Source organism: Benincasa hispida, chromosome 4 (genome assembly GCF_009727055.1).
Source record: "Benincasa hispida cultivar B227 chromosome 4, ASM972705v1, whole genome shotgun sequence".
Lineage (NCBI taxonomy): Eukaryota > Viridiplantae > Streptophyta > Magnoliopsida > Cucurbitales > Cucurbitaceae > Benincasa > Benincasa hispida.
In genome coordinates, this window is record NC_052352.1 from 27,283,282 (window position 1) to 27,301,563 (window position 18,282).

At 33.3% G+C, this 18,282-nt stretch overlaps 1 long non-coding RNA gene across 1 annotated transcript; it reads left to right on the forward strand.

The window, feature by feature from the left end:
• The first annotated feature begins 15,453 nt into the window (after positions 1–15,453).
• LOC120076394 lies at positions 15,454–16,557 on the forward strand. Its single transcript, XR_005481540.1, has 2 exons — positions 15,454–15,957; positions 16,092–16,557. It is a non-coding gene; the product is annotated as an uncharacterized LOC120076394 (long non-coding RNA).
• The last annotated feature ends 1,725 nt before the right edge of the window (positions 16,558–18,282 follow it).

Consider the following 18,282-nt stretch of genomic DNA (forward strand, 5'->3'; position numbering starts at 1 on the left):
AAAAAGTCATACAAATGGCAGCCATAGGGGGACACAAGCAAAAGTGTTTGAGGCTGAGCATGAAAATTTACTACAAACTAATGAGAGAGACTGTGGGATGTATTAACAAACGTCCCTCTCCCATTTACTATGAACATTTTCTCCATTCACCTTGTTATTGACCTATACAAACACCATCCGTAGGGGACACAAGCAAAGGTGCCTCAAGGCCGAGTATAGATCTCACGGTGTGAACTTATAAGGAGAAACGTGAAAAGGAAAAAATGAGGTATTATATACCACATTTTCCTCCCACTTAGTGTTTTATCTAGAGTTAATTTAACTTAGAAAAATACGGCTAATTATTTTACTAAGTGATTGTTTAAATTTGCCCAAAAGCAACATTTACTCGGATAGTTAAACAACTTTGATTAATGTTCATTAAACACTTTAATAAGCCATAATCAATAATTGCATGCTTGTAGCAAATCTATCTAATTAACCTTTCTAGGTCAGTTCCCAGATAGGGGTGTTCCGTTTTCGTCAGCTTAAATACCCAGCCTAGACAGAAGTAGCATTAGACAAACGGTCCTTTATAGATACATTTGCTACAAATTTAATCTTTTAGTAAAACCAATTTAATCCTATTAAACTGATTAAAAGATTAAACTTATTTTTTTATCTCATTAGAAATGTGATCTTAGGTCTATGTGAATCATGTTTTAAAACTATTTAAAAAAATGATTTTATCCTAAGGTTTTCCTGCAATTCTGAATTATTGATTTTAATTTATAATTTCATTTAATTATAACAGTTATAAAAGAAATGAAATAAATTAAAACCAGTCATTGCATGTGAAAAATATTTAGGTAAATTATAACAATTATAAAATAACCTAAAGTAGTGGCATGCTTCATGCAATTCCATTTCATTACTTAACATACATAATACTTATATACTAAAGAAATGATATAATTAATAACATACATACATCCATACACTCAACTATATATAATAACACTTATAATATAAATGATGCATGATTATGTTTAATGCATGCAAACATATATTATAACATTTATATTATATGATACATGAGCCTGCTATAAAATTAAATCATACAACTATATATTATAACGTTTATAATATAAATGATGCATGAATAATGCATAGCCTATAGTGAGATTTTACTATATGACATACATTATGACATATAAATTTATAAATTAAATCGTACATCATATGCATAATTTAAATAATTGTTGGACTGGGATTGGACTCCTAAATAATTAATTAAATTAATATAATACTTATATTAATTTAATTAATTAAAAATAGCTAACTATTACAAATTAATAGCTTAACCGGTTCAAAACAAGCGAACCGGACTTTGAACCGCATGAACTAGACTGCCTAGCACCCGAACTAGCCAAACCAAGCGAACCGGATGAACCATGAGCCGGAAGAACCACAACCACGCGTGAACTAAAATTTTTTTTGTCTCGGAGCATTGCAACGCTTCAAAAAATTCTTCCATTCATCGTTCGCAACGTTGCAACGCTACTGTACAGAAGCCATTGTACAGTTGCGAAATCCATTGATTCTTCTTCGATTTTTGCATTTTCTAAAGAAATCCACCCGAATGATCATGAACGACTCATGACTTTCAAAATACAGACTCTATCGCAATTTATGTCAAAAAATAAAGGGCTCTTACGAACCAATTTGTAAAATTAAAGCGATAAATCTAAAAGGGTCCAATCCCAAAACATCCAAAAGTTGAAACCATTCGCATTCCATACAATTCATCAATATGAAAAATATTACAGAATGCAATCCACCAAATCTGTAAATGCAATTATGGAAAATTACAAATTGAGACAAAAACTACCGCTCTTATACCAATTGAAGGAACCCTAAGGTCCACTGCGGAAGTGGGGATCAGCCCCAAAATTTTATTTTTAGAGAAAAAATTTTATAGAACACAAAATATGCATTATTTCAGAAAATTACAGCATGCTTGAGAGGGAAAAAAGAAATTAGGGTTTCAAGAAAGCTTGCCTTTGAAGAACTTTTCTTCACGTAATCCCTCCACGTCGATGACGAACAATCTCGAACAGAGTAACACCATAATGGCCACCACCACAAATCTTCCTTCGTATTCTCTATAGGGAAGATAATTCTCAGGAGTTGTGTAGGCTCTGAGATTTTGGAAAAAAAGGGAGAGAGTTTTTTAGAGGGGGATTAGTGTGATGTCCTTAGGAAAAATTATAGAGAGATCTCTCCTCTATATCAACCCAAAAGAGAAGAAGAAAAAGAAATAACTTCCCTGCAAAACCACCACACAATCACGTATGAAGTTGAGAGAATAGTGGTTAGGGAGTTACAACTCCCTCCCAATAATTAATTCAAAAATTAAATAATATAACAAATTATTTTATATATATATGATAACTACTTTATCATATATCATATATGTTATATCAAATATAATATATAACCTACATTTTTATATTGTATCAAATATAATATAACCTATAGTTTTAATTCTCTCATTATTGTATGATATTTAATATAAATCTCATTTATACTAAATTTAATTATGTGGATCTCATTCATATAAATTCGAATCATATTCAAATATTTAGTTTCTCTCAAAATAAACTTTATATTATAATGTATCAAATATATTATATTAATTATATCATATATAATTAAGTTAAATTAATTATATCACATATATCTAATTCCCTCAATTAATTTGAACAATTCAAATCAATCCAAAATTAATTCTTAATAATCCCTGTTAAGCTACAGAGGGGACCTTATGAACCTATAGATTGAAGCTCCAATGGTACTTGAATAATTAATTAAATTAATTAAATTATTCAACATTCACTAACTGTCGATCACTCCGCTAAAGACCGACAACTGCATTCTTCGCACTGCGGATATATTTCTGTGTCCACTGGATATAACCAGGAAACAGTGCAATGACCTTTCACAAGATGCTCGTAAGTACAACTCGACCAAAATTACCGTTTTTCCCCTGTAGTTACATCTAACTTCTTAAGTACCACTAATCTCTCTAATGAACAATAAGTCATAGTCCAATTATGACCAAACCCCTCTCGGGCAAAGAAAGGGTATGACACCACATTGTTCAAGTCTAGAAGTCAGCCCTTAAGGGAGCAATTTATCTACTTACCTCGACATTGAGGAAGAAGTGAATTCCATCTTATATAGTTGTGTTCTCAACTCTCCAATCAGACAAATCCCTAAAATAGTAGGTTTATTGAGTCGGTGAACTGACCAATCTCACCCATACAAATTAAAGAACCACCTTCATAAATAGAAGTTTATAACTCACTCAGGATTCAGGTCATGTCACTTATGGTCATCCTGGTGAAATTTAAGTCTCTATTATCAACGATGTTATATAATGAGAATAATCATTTCGTACAATGACCCTTCACAAAATGCTCGTAACTACAGCTAGACCAAAATTACCGTTTTGCCCCTTTAGTTACATCTAACTCCTTAAGTACCACTAATCTCTCTAGTGAACAATAAGTAATAGTTCAATTATGACCAAACCCCTCTTGGGCTAAAAGAGGGTGTGGCACCACATTGTTCAAGCCTAGGAATCAGCCCTTAAGGGAGCAATTTATCTACTTACCCTGACATTGGGGAAGAAGTGAATTCTATCTTGTGTAGTTGTGTTCCCAACTCTCAAATCAGATGAATTCCTAAAACGGTAGGCTTATTGAGGTGATGAACTGGCCAATCTCATCCATACAAATTAAAGGACCGCTTTCATAGACAGAAGTTCCAACTCACTCAGGATTCAGGTCATGTCACTTATGGTCATCCTAGTGAAATTTAAGTCTCTATTATCAACGATGTTATATAATGAGAATAATAATTTCGTAGTAAGATCCTATACAAACTCCTTTGTATAGAATACCCTCGCTCACCTGTCTCCACATGAATGATCAGGATCAGATCATTTGTAGCACTTTAGAACAATTGGAACATCTACAAAGCTATTCGTAGTGTCACCAGGATAAGGTACCCAACCTTATCCATCTACTATAAACCATTTAGGTTATCACTTAAACATGATCCACCTGTATGTCTCTACATACATATTTAAGCTACAGAAGATAATTTTGGATGTTAGTTTATTGGTTTGTGGTTAATACTACTAAATGTCGAATAAAACATCTCGTGTTTTTTTAAATAAATAAATTGTTTGTACATTACAATTACAAACTACAGGACCTACGAGAATTAGGGCATCAATCCCAACACTTATATCATTGGACATAGTTGTCTTCACCGAAAAATTTAATATAGGTCGGGTCCCCCTCAACTTTATGCTTTATATTATATATATATATATATATATAACAAATATCAATAACTTTAGCTAGTTTAGTGGTAAAAGTGTCTGCTAACCCGTCTTAGACTTAAGTTAGAATCCCAGTCTTTTGGAAGTTAGGTAGAGAGACTATTCAACTTCATTATTAAATTACTTTGTGATTTCTTTTTGTTTATTTTTTTTTTATAAAGTTTTAACTTCAATAATTCTACCATTGTTTAATTTCTTCTCCAACTTCTTATTAGCTTTTTTTCAACTTCTTCTCCTAGTTTTTGAGGTAATTTTTTTAAAACTTTTTTCTTCTTTTTATGTTTATTATTTTATTTCTATACATTTGGTTTTCATATTCCAAATCATCATTATTTTTTGTTTTAGTTTCTTTATTTTATATTTATTTTGCTAATTTTTTAAATAATTTATGGATCTTAAATAAACATTTTAAACTCTACTTGTTGGGTTGTTTAAGTTATGATATAATTGTTATGTTGTCAATTTCTTCTTGATTTATTGTCAATACAATGTTATTGTAGATTTATTTTGAAATCTAAATGGAGAAATATTTTAAAAGAAAATCAATGGGGTCATCATCTCCATTGAAGAAAAGTGATAACAATAATGTACAAAAGTTAGTAAATTTATGAATTTCAAGAATTACTCACTTATAAATTATTTTTATTGAATTATAAAGTCTCCCGTCAATAGAATTTTTAGATCCATCACTAGTTGTCCTCTCTTATAACCCATAATCATCCCCTTGTCTAGTCAATGTAGGACTTTGATCCCATTCCTAACAATCATACTCCTTATAAGATAGATGTGCTACCCTTCTCATTGCCAATTGATTTTGAGAGTTACTCATCTCATTGTCAATTGATTTTGAGATGCAATCCCACGATACAACGGTGGATTTATGTAAGGGCACCCCTCAATGGTTGGTTTATTTAATATATATAATACGGTTTGGTATAAATTACAAGTGTTACATTTGGTTTAGTGGTCGCACAAGCGTTCGAATTCAATTGTGTCCCTAGATGCAAGGTTTTATTCCTAGGAAGTGCATTGTTTCCTAATCTTTTTTGAAGTTTTTTCTTTTATTTTCGTTATATGTATATAATTTTATTTTAAATTTTAAATTTTTTAAACACGTGTTAGCATATCAAAATGTAATATGATTTTCTAATTTCCCAAAATATATATTTAGATATTATTTTAATTTTTCGTTAATATACATACATAAATAGACATTAAAAAACTAGTTAAATAATTTGATTCCATTTAATTTAAAGGAAATTTTGATCTTTTTAGTCCCTGAGTTTTCATGAATATGTGTACTTGGTCCTTAGGATTTTAAATTAGCCATTTTGGTCCCTGAATTTTGAGAAAAATAGGTTTAAGAGGTCCCTTTCATAATATCTATCATTCTTTACAATTTCTTTTAAGATTTAAATTTAGATTTGACATTTTAAAATTAAAAAAAAAATTAAAAGCATCTCTCATCTCCCACCTTTCCTCTCTCCTCTCTCCTCTCTCTTCTCCCTCAATTTTGAGATTAAATAAGCAAACTGGATAATGTTTCAAAATGTCTAAAAGAATTGGGCACTTAAAGAATCTGAAAACCCAAGGACTTTGGCTATGGTGAACCTAGTTAGAAATTTGTTGAAAACAAAGCCAGGGTAGAATTTTTTGAGGTAAAGGGATTGGTAATTAAAGAGGGCATGGGCTACAATGATGAAGATTTGGAAGCCGTTGTCGAGGGGGAAGTCGTCAATGAGGTCAATGCAAACATGACCACTAACATCGTCGAAGTTGGGTTTTATGTCCTAAAACTTATGGTTTGTAAACAATAAAACTTATTCTGAAAATTCAATAAGTTGTTATTGAATATATGAATTGCTTATTTCATTTTAGAAATAAATCCAATAAACTAAAAGATCCATGACTATTACATGAGTACTTGAACTTTATGTAGAGACATAAAAGTGGATCAGGTTCGAGTAAATAGTCAAAATGATCTATAGTATATGAATGAGGTTGGGTGCCTTATTCTGGTAACACTATTGGATGTGGCCCACTCTGTAGTTGTTACAAGGAGTTGTAAAGTATTACAGGCGATGTGATCCTAATTCGTACATGTTATAATGGGTTTGTACAAGATCGGACCACAAATATTTCAAAGCGATGACCTAGGTAACTTGACTTTAATCCTAAGCTAACTATGAACTCTTGTTTATTCGAGATTATACTTAGATTTGCATAGATGAGGGTTGGCTCAACTGTGCCGACTTAATAAACCTCCATTTTAAGGGTAAGAACGGTAGATAGCTGAGGATATAAGGTGCAAGATGGAATTTAATCCTGCCCACTTTCAGGGATAGTATAGAGGTTGTTACCTTAAGTGCTGATTCCAGGTCTTGAACAAGGGGCCCCACCCTCTCATTGGCCCGAGAGGGACTTGATTTGTTGATTGGATCACAAACCAATTGTTCATTAGAGGATCAGTGGAACTTAAGAAACAAGTGGTAATCTTGGGGGTAAATAGACATTTGACCCAGCCATTATTACGAACAACCTATGAAGGGTTAACTTACTAATCATGGTTATATCGAGTGGACATAATATATCTATAGTGAGGGGAGTGTAACCTGGGCTTTAGTGGAGTGACCCGTTAGTTAATGAATGGGGATTAATTCGGTGTAAAGAGTTTAGCCAATTAATCTCGGATCGTTGGAGCCCATGATCTATAGATCCGCGAGGTCCCCCAACTGGCTCGTAAATGGATTAGCCTTAGAATAACGTGATAAGTTAATTTGAAACGTTCAAATAAGAATTAAGGGAATTAGTAATTATATGTGATAATTATGCGTTTAAATTAGATTTAAACAAAATTAGAGAATCAATTAATATTTAAATATGATTTAAATATTAAATTCATGAATAGGGATTCATGATGGTGGAATTTGTGTAAAATTAATTTAATATTTGATATTAAATTAATTAGAATTAATTAATTATTTAATGAATTAATTTTGTAAAATTAATAAAAATTTTCAATTTTGAAAACAAAATTGATTTTGGAAATCAATTTAAAAATAAAAAATTGGAAAAGTTGAATTTGGAAGAAGTAGGAGATCTCCACTATCCAACCATATGGCTCACTTAATGTCCACCATTTCTTGATTCAATCTTCGAAGCATGAGGTGCTCTTCATGCAGCTATCTTTTTTGCATGATGGTCTTGCAATAAATAGGGAAGATTTGACTAAGAATCGACGATGCAAACTGTATGTAATTATTGAGTTTTGCTGAAAACTTGAGAGGTTGAAGAAGGTGTTCTTCAAGTTGCAGCAATGAGCTTTTTCTCCAAATTCCCTTCATTCAAATTTATTTTGAGTCCCACGACTCAATCTAAGGCTCCAAGTGAATAGTAGAGAAGGCCTTGAGGTGATTCACAAGAAGATTTGGAGAAGATTTGTAGCTGAATTCGAGTTTCAAGAGATTCTACAAAGATATGTCTTGAAATCCTCTTATTATTGTATGAGCATGCTTAATTTATAGCCAAAATTAATGAATTAGAATGCTTATTGATCCTTGTTGCTTCCACTACATGCTGATATACTCTAACAGTCGGAGGCTTCAAAAAGGAAGGGGATGTTTATGGATCGGAGGTGGGGGGGAGGGGCAACAACCAGCCATGATGACTACAATTTTGGACTCACTCATGCATGCTTAAGTTTTTTTATCAAACTCTTGTTTTGTATTATAAAAGCCAAGTGTAGAGTGAATAAAAAGAAAGTTTTAAAAGGTGAAGCATGTTGTAAAGTAAAAACACGTTTGTATGTTATTTTTAAAGGGGATTCTCCTCTTTCTTGGGGTGATGATCAACCTGGGATAGCTATGATACCCATAGTTTCCCTCTGAGCTAAAGTACCCTGAGGAATGAGTAAGATTTGACACCTTATTAGAAGATGTTACTCGTAGTTTGATGTCTTTCATGTAACCCGTATGGACAAGCCAAAACGAAGGTGATATGTCTAAATAAGGGTTCCTCTTTTGTGTAAAGTAAGAAAATGAGAAAAAGAAAAAAATAGAATAAAAGTTTAGTTTCCTTAGGTGTGCCATTGCATTGTTAAGCCTAGAAAGCTTAGTTCTTGAACCTTCAAGCCAGTGTAGGGGAAAATGAATTAAGAGCCTTATAAAACCATTCTAGATTTTGCGGGATTAATTAGTAGGGCATTGGACTCACTCATGCATGAATAAAGGAGAGAAATCTTATCTTGTTGACACTACAGAGACGACCCACTTTGTAGATGTTATAAGTGTTGTAAAGTTCTACAGATGGTTTGATCCCGATCATTCATGTGGTGACATGTGAGCAGGGGTATCCTATACAAAGGAGTTTGTATAAGACCAGGCCATGAAATGTTTAGTCTCGTTATATAACACCGTTCATAATGGAGACTTTCATTTCACTAGGATGACTATAGGTAACATGACCTTAATCCTGAGTGAATTAGGAACTCCTGCCTATGAAGGCGGTCATTTGATTTTCATGGGTGCGAGTGGCCAGATTGCCAACTCAAACCTACCACTTTGGAGATTTTTCTGATTGAGGAGCTGGGAACTCAGCTCAACAAGACGGAATTCACTCCTTCTCCAAAAGCAGAAGTAAATAGATAAATTGCTCCTTTAAGGGCTGATTCTAAAGCTTGAACAATGTGGTGCCACACACTTTCTCATGGCTCGAGAAGTGTTCACTCATAGTAGGACTATGATGTATTGTTCATTAGAGGAATCAGTGGTACTTAAGGAGTTAGATGTAACTACAGGGGTAAAATGGTAAATTGGTCCAGCTGTACTTACGAGCGATCTGTGAAGGGTTATCGTACTATTGATTGGTTATATCCAATGGACACAGAAATATATCTATAATGAGAAGAGTGCAGCTGTCGGTCTTTAGTGGAGTTCTCGGTAATTAACGGATGGTAGATATCGCGATTAAAGAGTTTAGTTAGTTATTCACGAGGGATTCATAGCCCAAGGTCAAGAGCAAAAGGTTTGCAAATTGAATCGATCCATTTATGGGCTGAAACATGCGTCTTGACCTTGGAACATAAGGTTTGATACTGCGATCAAATCTTACGGTCCTGTAGTTTGTAAACACGTGTATGAACAAACATTTTTGATGTAATAATATGAGATATTTTCTTCACCATTGTCTATGAAATATGGGATATTTTAGTTGCATTAACCACAAACCAATAAACTAAGATCCCTAGTTATCGTTGTAACTTAAGCATGTATGTGGAGACATACAAGTGGATCATGCCTTAAGTGATAACCTAAATGGTTTATAGTATCTGGATAAATGAGAGAAACCTTATCTTGTTGACACTACGGATACGACCCGCTTTGTAGATGTTACAAGTGTTGTAAAGTTCTACAGATGGTTTGATCCTGATCATTCATGTGGAGACATGTGAGCGGGGGTATCCTATACAAAGAAGTTTGTATAAGACCGGACTATGAAATGTTTAGTCTCGTTATATAACGCCATTCATGACAGAGAATTTCATTTCACTAAGATGACCATAGGTAACATGACCTTAATCCTGAGTGAGTTAGGAACTCCTGCCTATGAGGGCGGTCATTTGATTTGCATGGGTGCGAGTGGCCAAATTACCGACTCAAACCTACCACTTTGGGGATTTGTCTGATTGGGGAACTGGGAACTTAGCTACACAAGACGAAATTCACTCCTTTAGCGTAATAGGGATTAGTAGATAAATTGTTCTCTTAAGGCTGATTCCAGGGCTTGAACAATGTGGTGCCACACACTTTCTCATGGCTCGAGAAGTGTTCACTCATAGTAGGACTATGATGTATTGTTCATTAGAGGAATCAGTGGTACGTAAGGAGTTAGATGTAACTACAGGGGTAAAATGGTAAATTGGCCCAACTGTACTTACGAGCGATATGTGAAGGATTATCATATTGTTGATTGGTTATATTCAATTGACACAAAAATATATCTATAGTGAGAAGAGTGCAGTTGTCAGTCTTTAGTGGAGTGTCCGACAGTTAACGGATGGTGGATATCATGATTAAAGAGTTTAGTCAGTTATTCATGTACCATTGGAGCTTCAAGTTCTGTCCATAAGGACCCCTGGTAGCTTAATGGATTCAAGTTGAGAATCAGTTTTTGGGTTAGTTTGAAGTGTTCAAATTAACAAGAGGGAATTTGATTATATATGATATAATTAAATTAATTAAATTATATGTGATATAATTGATTTAATGTATTTGATACATTATTTGATTGGAGGAATTAATATAATATAAATATGATTTATATTAAATAAAGAAGAAAAGAACTATAGTTTAAATATTACATATGATGTGATATTAAAACTATAGTTTATAAATATAATATGATAAATTAGTTATAATATTTATTTATAATAAAAACAATTATGAGATAATTGTTAGTTGATTATTTTCTTTTCTCCATTAACCATGCAAGTGGGAGGTTATTTTCAGTTTTAATAATTGAAGAATAAAATGAAAAGAGTTCTCATTTTTTGAATGATCGCATTATTGCATACCAATCGATCGAGTGAAAAAGAGAGAGTTATACGATAGCCCTTTGAGAAAATGAACGACGAGCAAGTGAGCTACACGAGTGCCTCCGTTTACTAAACGATTGAGTACCCTTTGTCTATGTGATAGACTTACTATTTTTTCCACTTACTCGATCGTATACATCCTCCTTCCCTTTACCAAATTCACACAGAGCGTTCACCTTTTGTATTCTCATTCTGAGAATACCAAGGTAATCGAGTGATAGTGTCGAGGGTTGACGTTCGAGGATCAGACAGTTCGTGGATACACTAGGTGTCGTTGCATTCGTGATCGTTTAGACTTTGCTGGGACGCCTGACCAGTGTAGATCGAGGGAATACATGAAGAAGAGTTCTTCAAATGTATGTCTCTTGGTTCCCTTTGTATTTAAGTTAAGAAAGCATGTTGTAATTTACTCTAAGATGCATAACTGTGGTTGTACGTTTGTAAATGTTTTATTCTTTCACAATGGACTTAGAAAGATCTTGCTTCTGCTTACTGGTTCTCTTGAATAAGAGATCCTTCAATTACCAGCGCAGCAAGTCGAGAACCAGCCAAAGCAGCCAACAAAGCGGAAATTCCAACAAGCCCAATATTCTCTAGGGCCTACTCAACACAAAGCGAAAAGTGGTCATTTCGCCAAGCGTTTACGAAAGGGTGATTGCATCCCAAGTTGAGAAGTTTCCCTTCCTCATATCCAAACGAATTTATTGAACCCTTTTTATCATTATATAGGGAGTCCTCGAGATTAAATGTTGACTTAAATAAATGCCCTCCGTCACTTGAAAAACCTCCATCCCTTGAAAAGCCCTCTCTCCCCATTTTGCCCATTGTAGCACAATTACGATCACCACCCTCCCCCAAATCCAAACAAAGCTTACTAAGCGTCCAACCAACCATTCCCGTTGTTGATGACTCAAGCTTACCAACTTCTACACTTAAAGTAAGTGGAGGATCAGGCATTAGTAAGGCCAGTAGACACCAAGCTGACGAAAGAAGCCAACGACACAACCCTAACACATCTGAAGAAAAAGACCCAGAAGTTGACGAATGGTAAAGATTCCTTCATGATGACCTCTGTTAGCCTATCTTAGGAGGTCTTGATGAATTTTCGTGATAGCAAAACATGATCGCATCTCAGATAAATGACTTGATGCGGCAACAACAAAAACTCGTTACGCAACAAAACAAGTTAAGAGAATTTGTCCAACACCAAGTTCAAGAACAATGCCAATAGACCGTCACTAGAAGCTTCATTCGCCGTTAGTTGCAAAGGCAACATTAACAGTTTCACTTCATGATTCAGTTTTTTCAAGACGTCGTGACTCGCCTCGTGGTTGGACTAGCCATTCCCTTGCATCTCCAAGCTCTTTTACAGCTCCTAGAAGAAAACGCACCACTAGAGCAAGATAATAATGATGCGAGTGAAAATTAAATTTGGGGATGTTTGCTTTTCAATTTTTTGTTATCTTTCTATTTGTCATCACAAGCTTTTATAATTAATCTATGAATTCCATCTTAACCGCTAGCTTTTCTTTGCCTTTTCTTTAGTTTGTCTCTTGCATATCTTTCTTGATCGCTAATAGTTTTTTGTGTTATGTTGCATTCCACAAATGACCTCAATGATGATACTATGTTACCAACACAATGATTAGTATGACTAGTGTTAGTACTAAGCTTTAGGACTTTGTCTTAGGAAACATTTTTTGAAATTAGTATGTGTGCAAGCATTATCTCAAACCTCTTTTGTGATATCTTTCTAAAGCCATTGCATAATTCAATTTTCAGTAATGAGGACCTTGATGCCATCTAAATTTGGGGGTGGGAGGTTTGAGCTAAATGTATGCACAATCAAGTTATTTTTTAAAATCTCCTTGTTATAGATAAAAAAAGAAAACGACGTTGAGATCGGTACCTGCTCGTAGTTGAATGACACCCGTGGGGCAAGCCAAAACGAAGGTGAGAATTGTAATCGATGCAAGAAATAATTGATTGCAACTTCGCTGCCATGTTTAAAACTTCATGAGTTAAGTCTGAAAAGAGTACTTTACTCGTAGTTGGATGACCGCATGACACTCGTGGAGGCAAGCCAAAACGAAGGTGAGATGCTCGGATCAGTGCATGATCAAACCTGTGCACCAAGGAGAATCTTTTTACTAAATTTTAAAACCAAAACCCCATTCCGGAAAACAAAATATATGATAGCTTTGAAAATGAGCAAGAGATTTTTTAAGAATAAGTTTGCCGCATCTAAAGGTTGGAAATATTTCCATAGGTAGAAGAATAAAACTAAAGAAAGCATTGGTCTAGCCAATCTAGAGTTGGAGGCACTTTGAGAGGCCTAGACAATGCGTCAAAGCGTTCAAGATACATTAGGACTCTAAATATATGCTTGAGGACAAGCATTGTTTTAAATTTGAGGATGTGATAACTTGTAGAAATACAAATTATTTTACTTTTTCTATCTAAAACAATTAGGAAAAAAAGCTCTGAAAATGCGATAGCTTGATAAGGAATTCATAAAAATAATTATTTCATGCGATCACACACGCACAAAGTCTCTCTATCTATTAAAGTTATAAAAATCGTGCTTTTTGGGTGTAGGAAATCTACTTATGCAATCACAATAAATTCTCAACGCAACATTGAAATCACATAGTTGAACAAGTTGGTAGCCTAATGCGATAAAGAATGACATGATGCATGGGTGGTGGAAGTCAAATCAAAGACCAAGTTGGTAGCTGACAATAAAGCTTCACGACAGAACCAATGAACTTCTGACACGAAGCAGGTGGCGAATCAATGTATGGAATGCACCTTATCAACATAATCATTAGTAAGAGAAGAAAAAGTTGCTCCTTGACGTCTATAAATACCCAATGAAATTTCCATGCAATAACACAACCAAGACATTGGAGAAAAACTCTGCCTAAATTCTTACTTTAAAACACTTTCTCTTCGAGCCCTCGTGAAATCTTAAGTGAAAGCTTATGATTCCTCTTTGGAAGTAGAAAGGGAACCTCACCTTCAACACACTCTTTGTGAAGCAGTCATCCACAGAGTCGGAAGGAGCAAGGAATTACATACTACGACTTAACTTTCTATCTCTCTCTTTTCTTCGACAGTTTTTATTTGTATTCTGTAAATATTGAAAGACTTCTTTTTCTCAAGATGAATGCATTTACAGTTTTTCTCTTATCCATCTCCTCAATTTACCATGAGCAACTAATCTCTTTATGGGTTGAGAAACATTTCAGCTAACATGAACTAAGTAAGGCATAATCATGCATTCAACTTGTTTTATGTATGCTTTATAAACTATTTGAATAAGTCGAAAGATTATTATAAGTAGATTAAATCTAGGTTTGAAAAGACTAAAGATTTAGACCTCGTAAAACAAGAAGAGAGCATCTTTAGAAATAAAGAAACATCTTTTGCATCAAATACTCACTGCATGCATCCTATAGATAGGATATTGTGGCTAAATACACTGTAAAGTGTAGGTTGTAATTTTTTAGCGGTTTACTTGAACGCATGATTTATGGTTTTACTTAGGAATATTAGTGAATATTTTTTTCAACCTTACCTTCATTCATTCGAATCTTGTACTTCTCGCATAGATTATTTCACTTTGAAGTGTGATTTCCATCATATTCATCACTTTTTATTTTAGCAATAGAATAGGATCAAAATCATCGCATATTTAGTAAACAACTTGCATCAAGATCGAAATAATATTTGTCATCGCATATATAGGACACAATTCCTGAGTTCAATCCTGGACTCACCATGACTCTAGTTAGACTTATACTTCGGTTTAACTAGGTAAAGCAATGCATTAATAAGACATCACATAGCACTTACTCCATCACATATTTAAAACGCATCATGTATCTTTACTAATTAGTATTTTCTATTATATAAATTTGTTTTGCTCTTTTTATAATTTTGAAACTTGTTTCCATTTTTCCAAATGAAACTTTAAATTTTCTATTTCTCTTGTTAGCCCATATAATAATGTGCTGTTTTTTAATAAACAATGTGACATTTAGAATATAATAATGTACCATTTTTAATAAATAATCAAACAATATTCTTTTATGAGCAACAGGATTGGACAGTTTATAGACTTTTTTCATTCTTTTCAAAATTCACTTTTCAATCTCAAGAACATTTAGTTAAAAATGTATCGTTCATTTTTTGCACATAATTTTTATATTCACATTGCACTATATATATATATATTGTTTCCATGTTATTTTTATATTTACATTTACTCGTATAGGTTTTTAAAATTAATTTTTAGAGTAGGTTTTTTCTATCAAAAAAGTGAAAAGAAAAGGAAGAGTATAAAACAAAAAAAAATATATATTTTTTAATTTTAAAAAAAAAGAAAGGAATACTATAAAATTAAAAAATGAGAAAAAAAGAGGAAGAGGTATGTACTCAACGATTTGAGAAGGGGAAAAAAAAGGAAAAAGGTCCGGTCAAGTGTTGAAGAAAACTATAATATTTTTCTAGTTATTTGGAAAACTACAAAATTTTGATAATGAATTTGAAAAGTTAGCATATATATCCAATTTTACGAGGTTGAGCTCATAATTGGATTGGATGATTAGTCCATGATTGAATTTAATCAGATGGATGGAGTATTCCTTTCCATCCAACTCTTTGATTTATATTCTCTTTCCCATTTGACGCAGCCGCACAGCATCTCCACAACCCGATTTAAAACCTTATCTCAGTTGCCGGAATCAATTTCTTCTTCTTCTTCTTCTGTCGGGTTCTATTTTCTTTCTTCAATAGGGTGAAATTGGCCAAATCTGACCGGTGGATCTTTTTGTTTTTTGTTTATTGGTGTTGGAGGCTGCAAAACATGGCAGATTTAGAAAATTTACTTGTTGAAGGAAGTGAGTCTTAGGGATGATGGGAAGCCCTCCGGATCTCTAAAGAAGAGGTTAGATCAGATCAACTTCAGGTATTTTAAATATTTTTCCACTATATTTCGTTTTCATTGATTCAAATGAGAAGTATATGAACACCCACTAGACAAATATAAGTAAATCTAATAATGAAAATGGTTAATGGAGCCTTTCTTTGAGGAGTTGATAGTTGGATGCTTTGTGAGAGTTGGAATTGGAAGATCAACATCTGAGCCTGTCTATAGGCTCTGCTTGGTGCACAATGTTGTTGCAACACAACCTGATCGTCACTTTAAACTAGACAACATAATCACACACAATACAAATATCTTACTGTTATTTGGGGGAATGAGGGTTCTACTGTTAGGTGTCAAATATCTATGTTTCGGACTCTCTTCCACTCCAGGATGAATATAAACAATGGGTTGAGGAGGTACATCGAACTAGCAGTCCGATGCCGAGCAACCAACATATTTTGGATAAGAACGTTGAGGAAAGACATAAAATCTCATCTCGTCTTATCTAACATGTAATCAGAGCCTTTTGGTTTCATAACTTTTTAGGCTAATGAAATCATGATGTTTATTGCACATAATCAATATCTAGAGAATGAGTCTGGCTATTTGCTTTTGATTATTCATCTTACGATCATTTAAGTATTCATATGCCCCACTTTTTTTTTTTTTTTTTTTTGTTGTTGTTTTGAATCTGCAATTAGAGATTTAGCGTTAGAGGACTTGTGTATCTAACTATTTTGCCTCTTAAGAATAAGAGAGTTACTGAAAAGGTAAACACAAACCTACATTCTTATCTTTGAAGCTCTGGATTTGATTTTATTTGTTTTCTTTTCTCTTTCATTTAATTCTTTCACCATTGGAGAGATATCTGAAATGTTCTACTTGAATTCTCTAATGATTTATCTTCCTCCCCCGTGGCTTTAACAATTTGGTGAGTGCAGCTATGTTTTCATGTAGGGCATGGGCATGTTTGAGAATAATTTTAAATTTGTTATAATCACTTTTACCATGTTCAAAATCACTTCCAAATATGTATTCAATCACTCAAATATAATTTTAATATTATCAAAATTGATTTTGAATGAGTAAAAACATGTTTTAGAATGATTTTAAAAATGTCTAGAGTAGTTTTAACCATTTCGAAAGTGTTTTAAAGTAAGAGGGGAGTTGTGAACTTCTAGTTAATATCTTAATAAGGTATAAAATGGATGTTTTTTTTAACAGTGAGACTCACAAACTCTTTGGGCCATACAAGAAGTGGAGTTCCGCAACTCCACACTTTTCAACTCCTTACTTGTATATGTTTTGCCTTTTTTAAGTCTAATATGCTAGGCTATGGAACATGGACCCTTGTTTTTTTGTTTTTTTTTTCTTCCTCTCTCTAGTCTCCACTAATTTGGTTGAATCTATATAAAATCAATAGTTTTGATTTGAAACTTTGAGACACCCTTCTAATTTTTTATTTCCTTCAACCACATTGAATAAGGAATGGAAACGGTATTGATGGATGATTTTGTATATATGTTAGATTTGTGGTAGAGTTGTAATTGCCCGAGTCAAAGTCATTCTACGATATAGAAGAGGTGATAGTCCTCCATTCTTTGATATCAAATAGTTGTTTTGAATGTTGGAGAATTTAGACCATGTTTATTCTAGCAAAAACATAATAAATCAATAGTAGTGTAGAAAGTGAGTCTCATTTGATTATCTCTGGTGTTTTTTTTTTTGTGTTTTATACTATACTAACATCCAATAAAAAAAAAAAGCAAACTGATTGACAAGTGGAGGATGCTCGATCCAGTTGTGTCTGAAAACTATATCGTATCGTTATTGTTACGTTACGGATACCATTATTATTATTGTTCCATAGGGAAAATTATGAGTTTTGACACATTTACGGTTACCGTTACTCTTTGACTTCAGAGTAAAGGTAATAAAAGTAACGGTATATGTGACAAAATTCATAATTCTAAATAAACGTAATCAAGAGCAATTCAATTACATTTATGATCATGACTCATTATCATTAATCTTTTAATGGAATTCCATTACGATTATACTAATTTTTACTATAGATCGGTAAATGAAAAAGGTGACCTTAGATCAATGCGTACTATTTCATAGTCTAGAAAAAGATAATTACTTGGCTTTGCCAAAATAACAGGTCTCGGGATATTGTTGTGGGTCTTTTGGAACACCCTTGATTTTAAAACACAAATCTTGATTTTTTAATCATATTTATTTCAAAACGATCATCACGTTGACAAAGTTGAATAAAGAATAAATCAATAAAACACTCCTAACCCATTTGTTTACACGGAATATCTTTTATTTATTTATTTATTATTTTTAGTTCAAAATCAC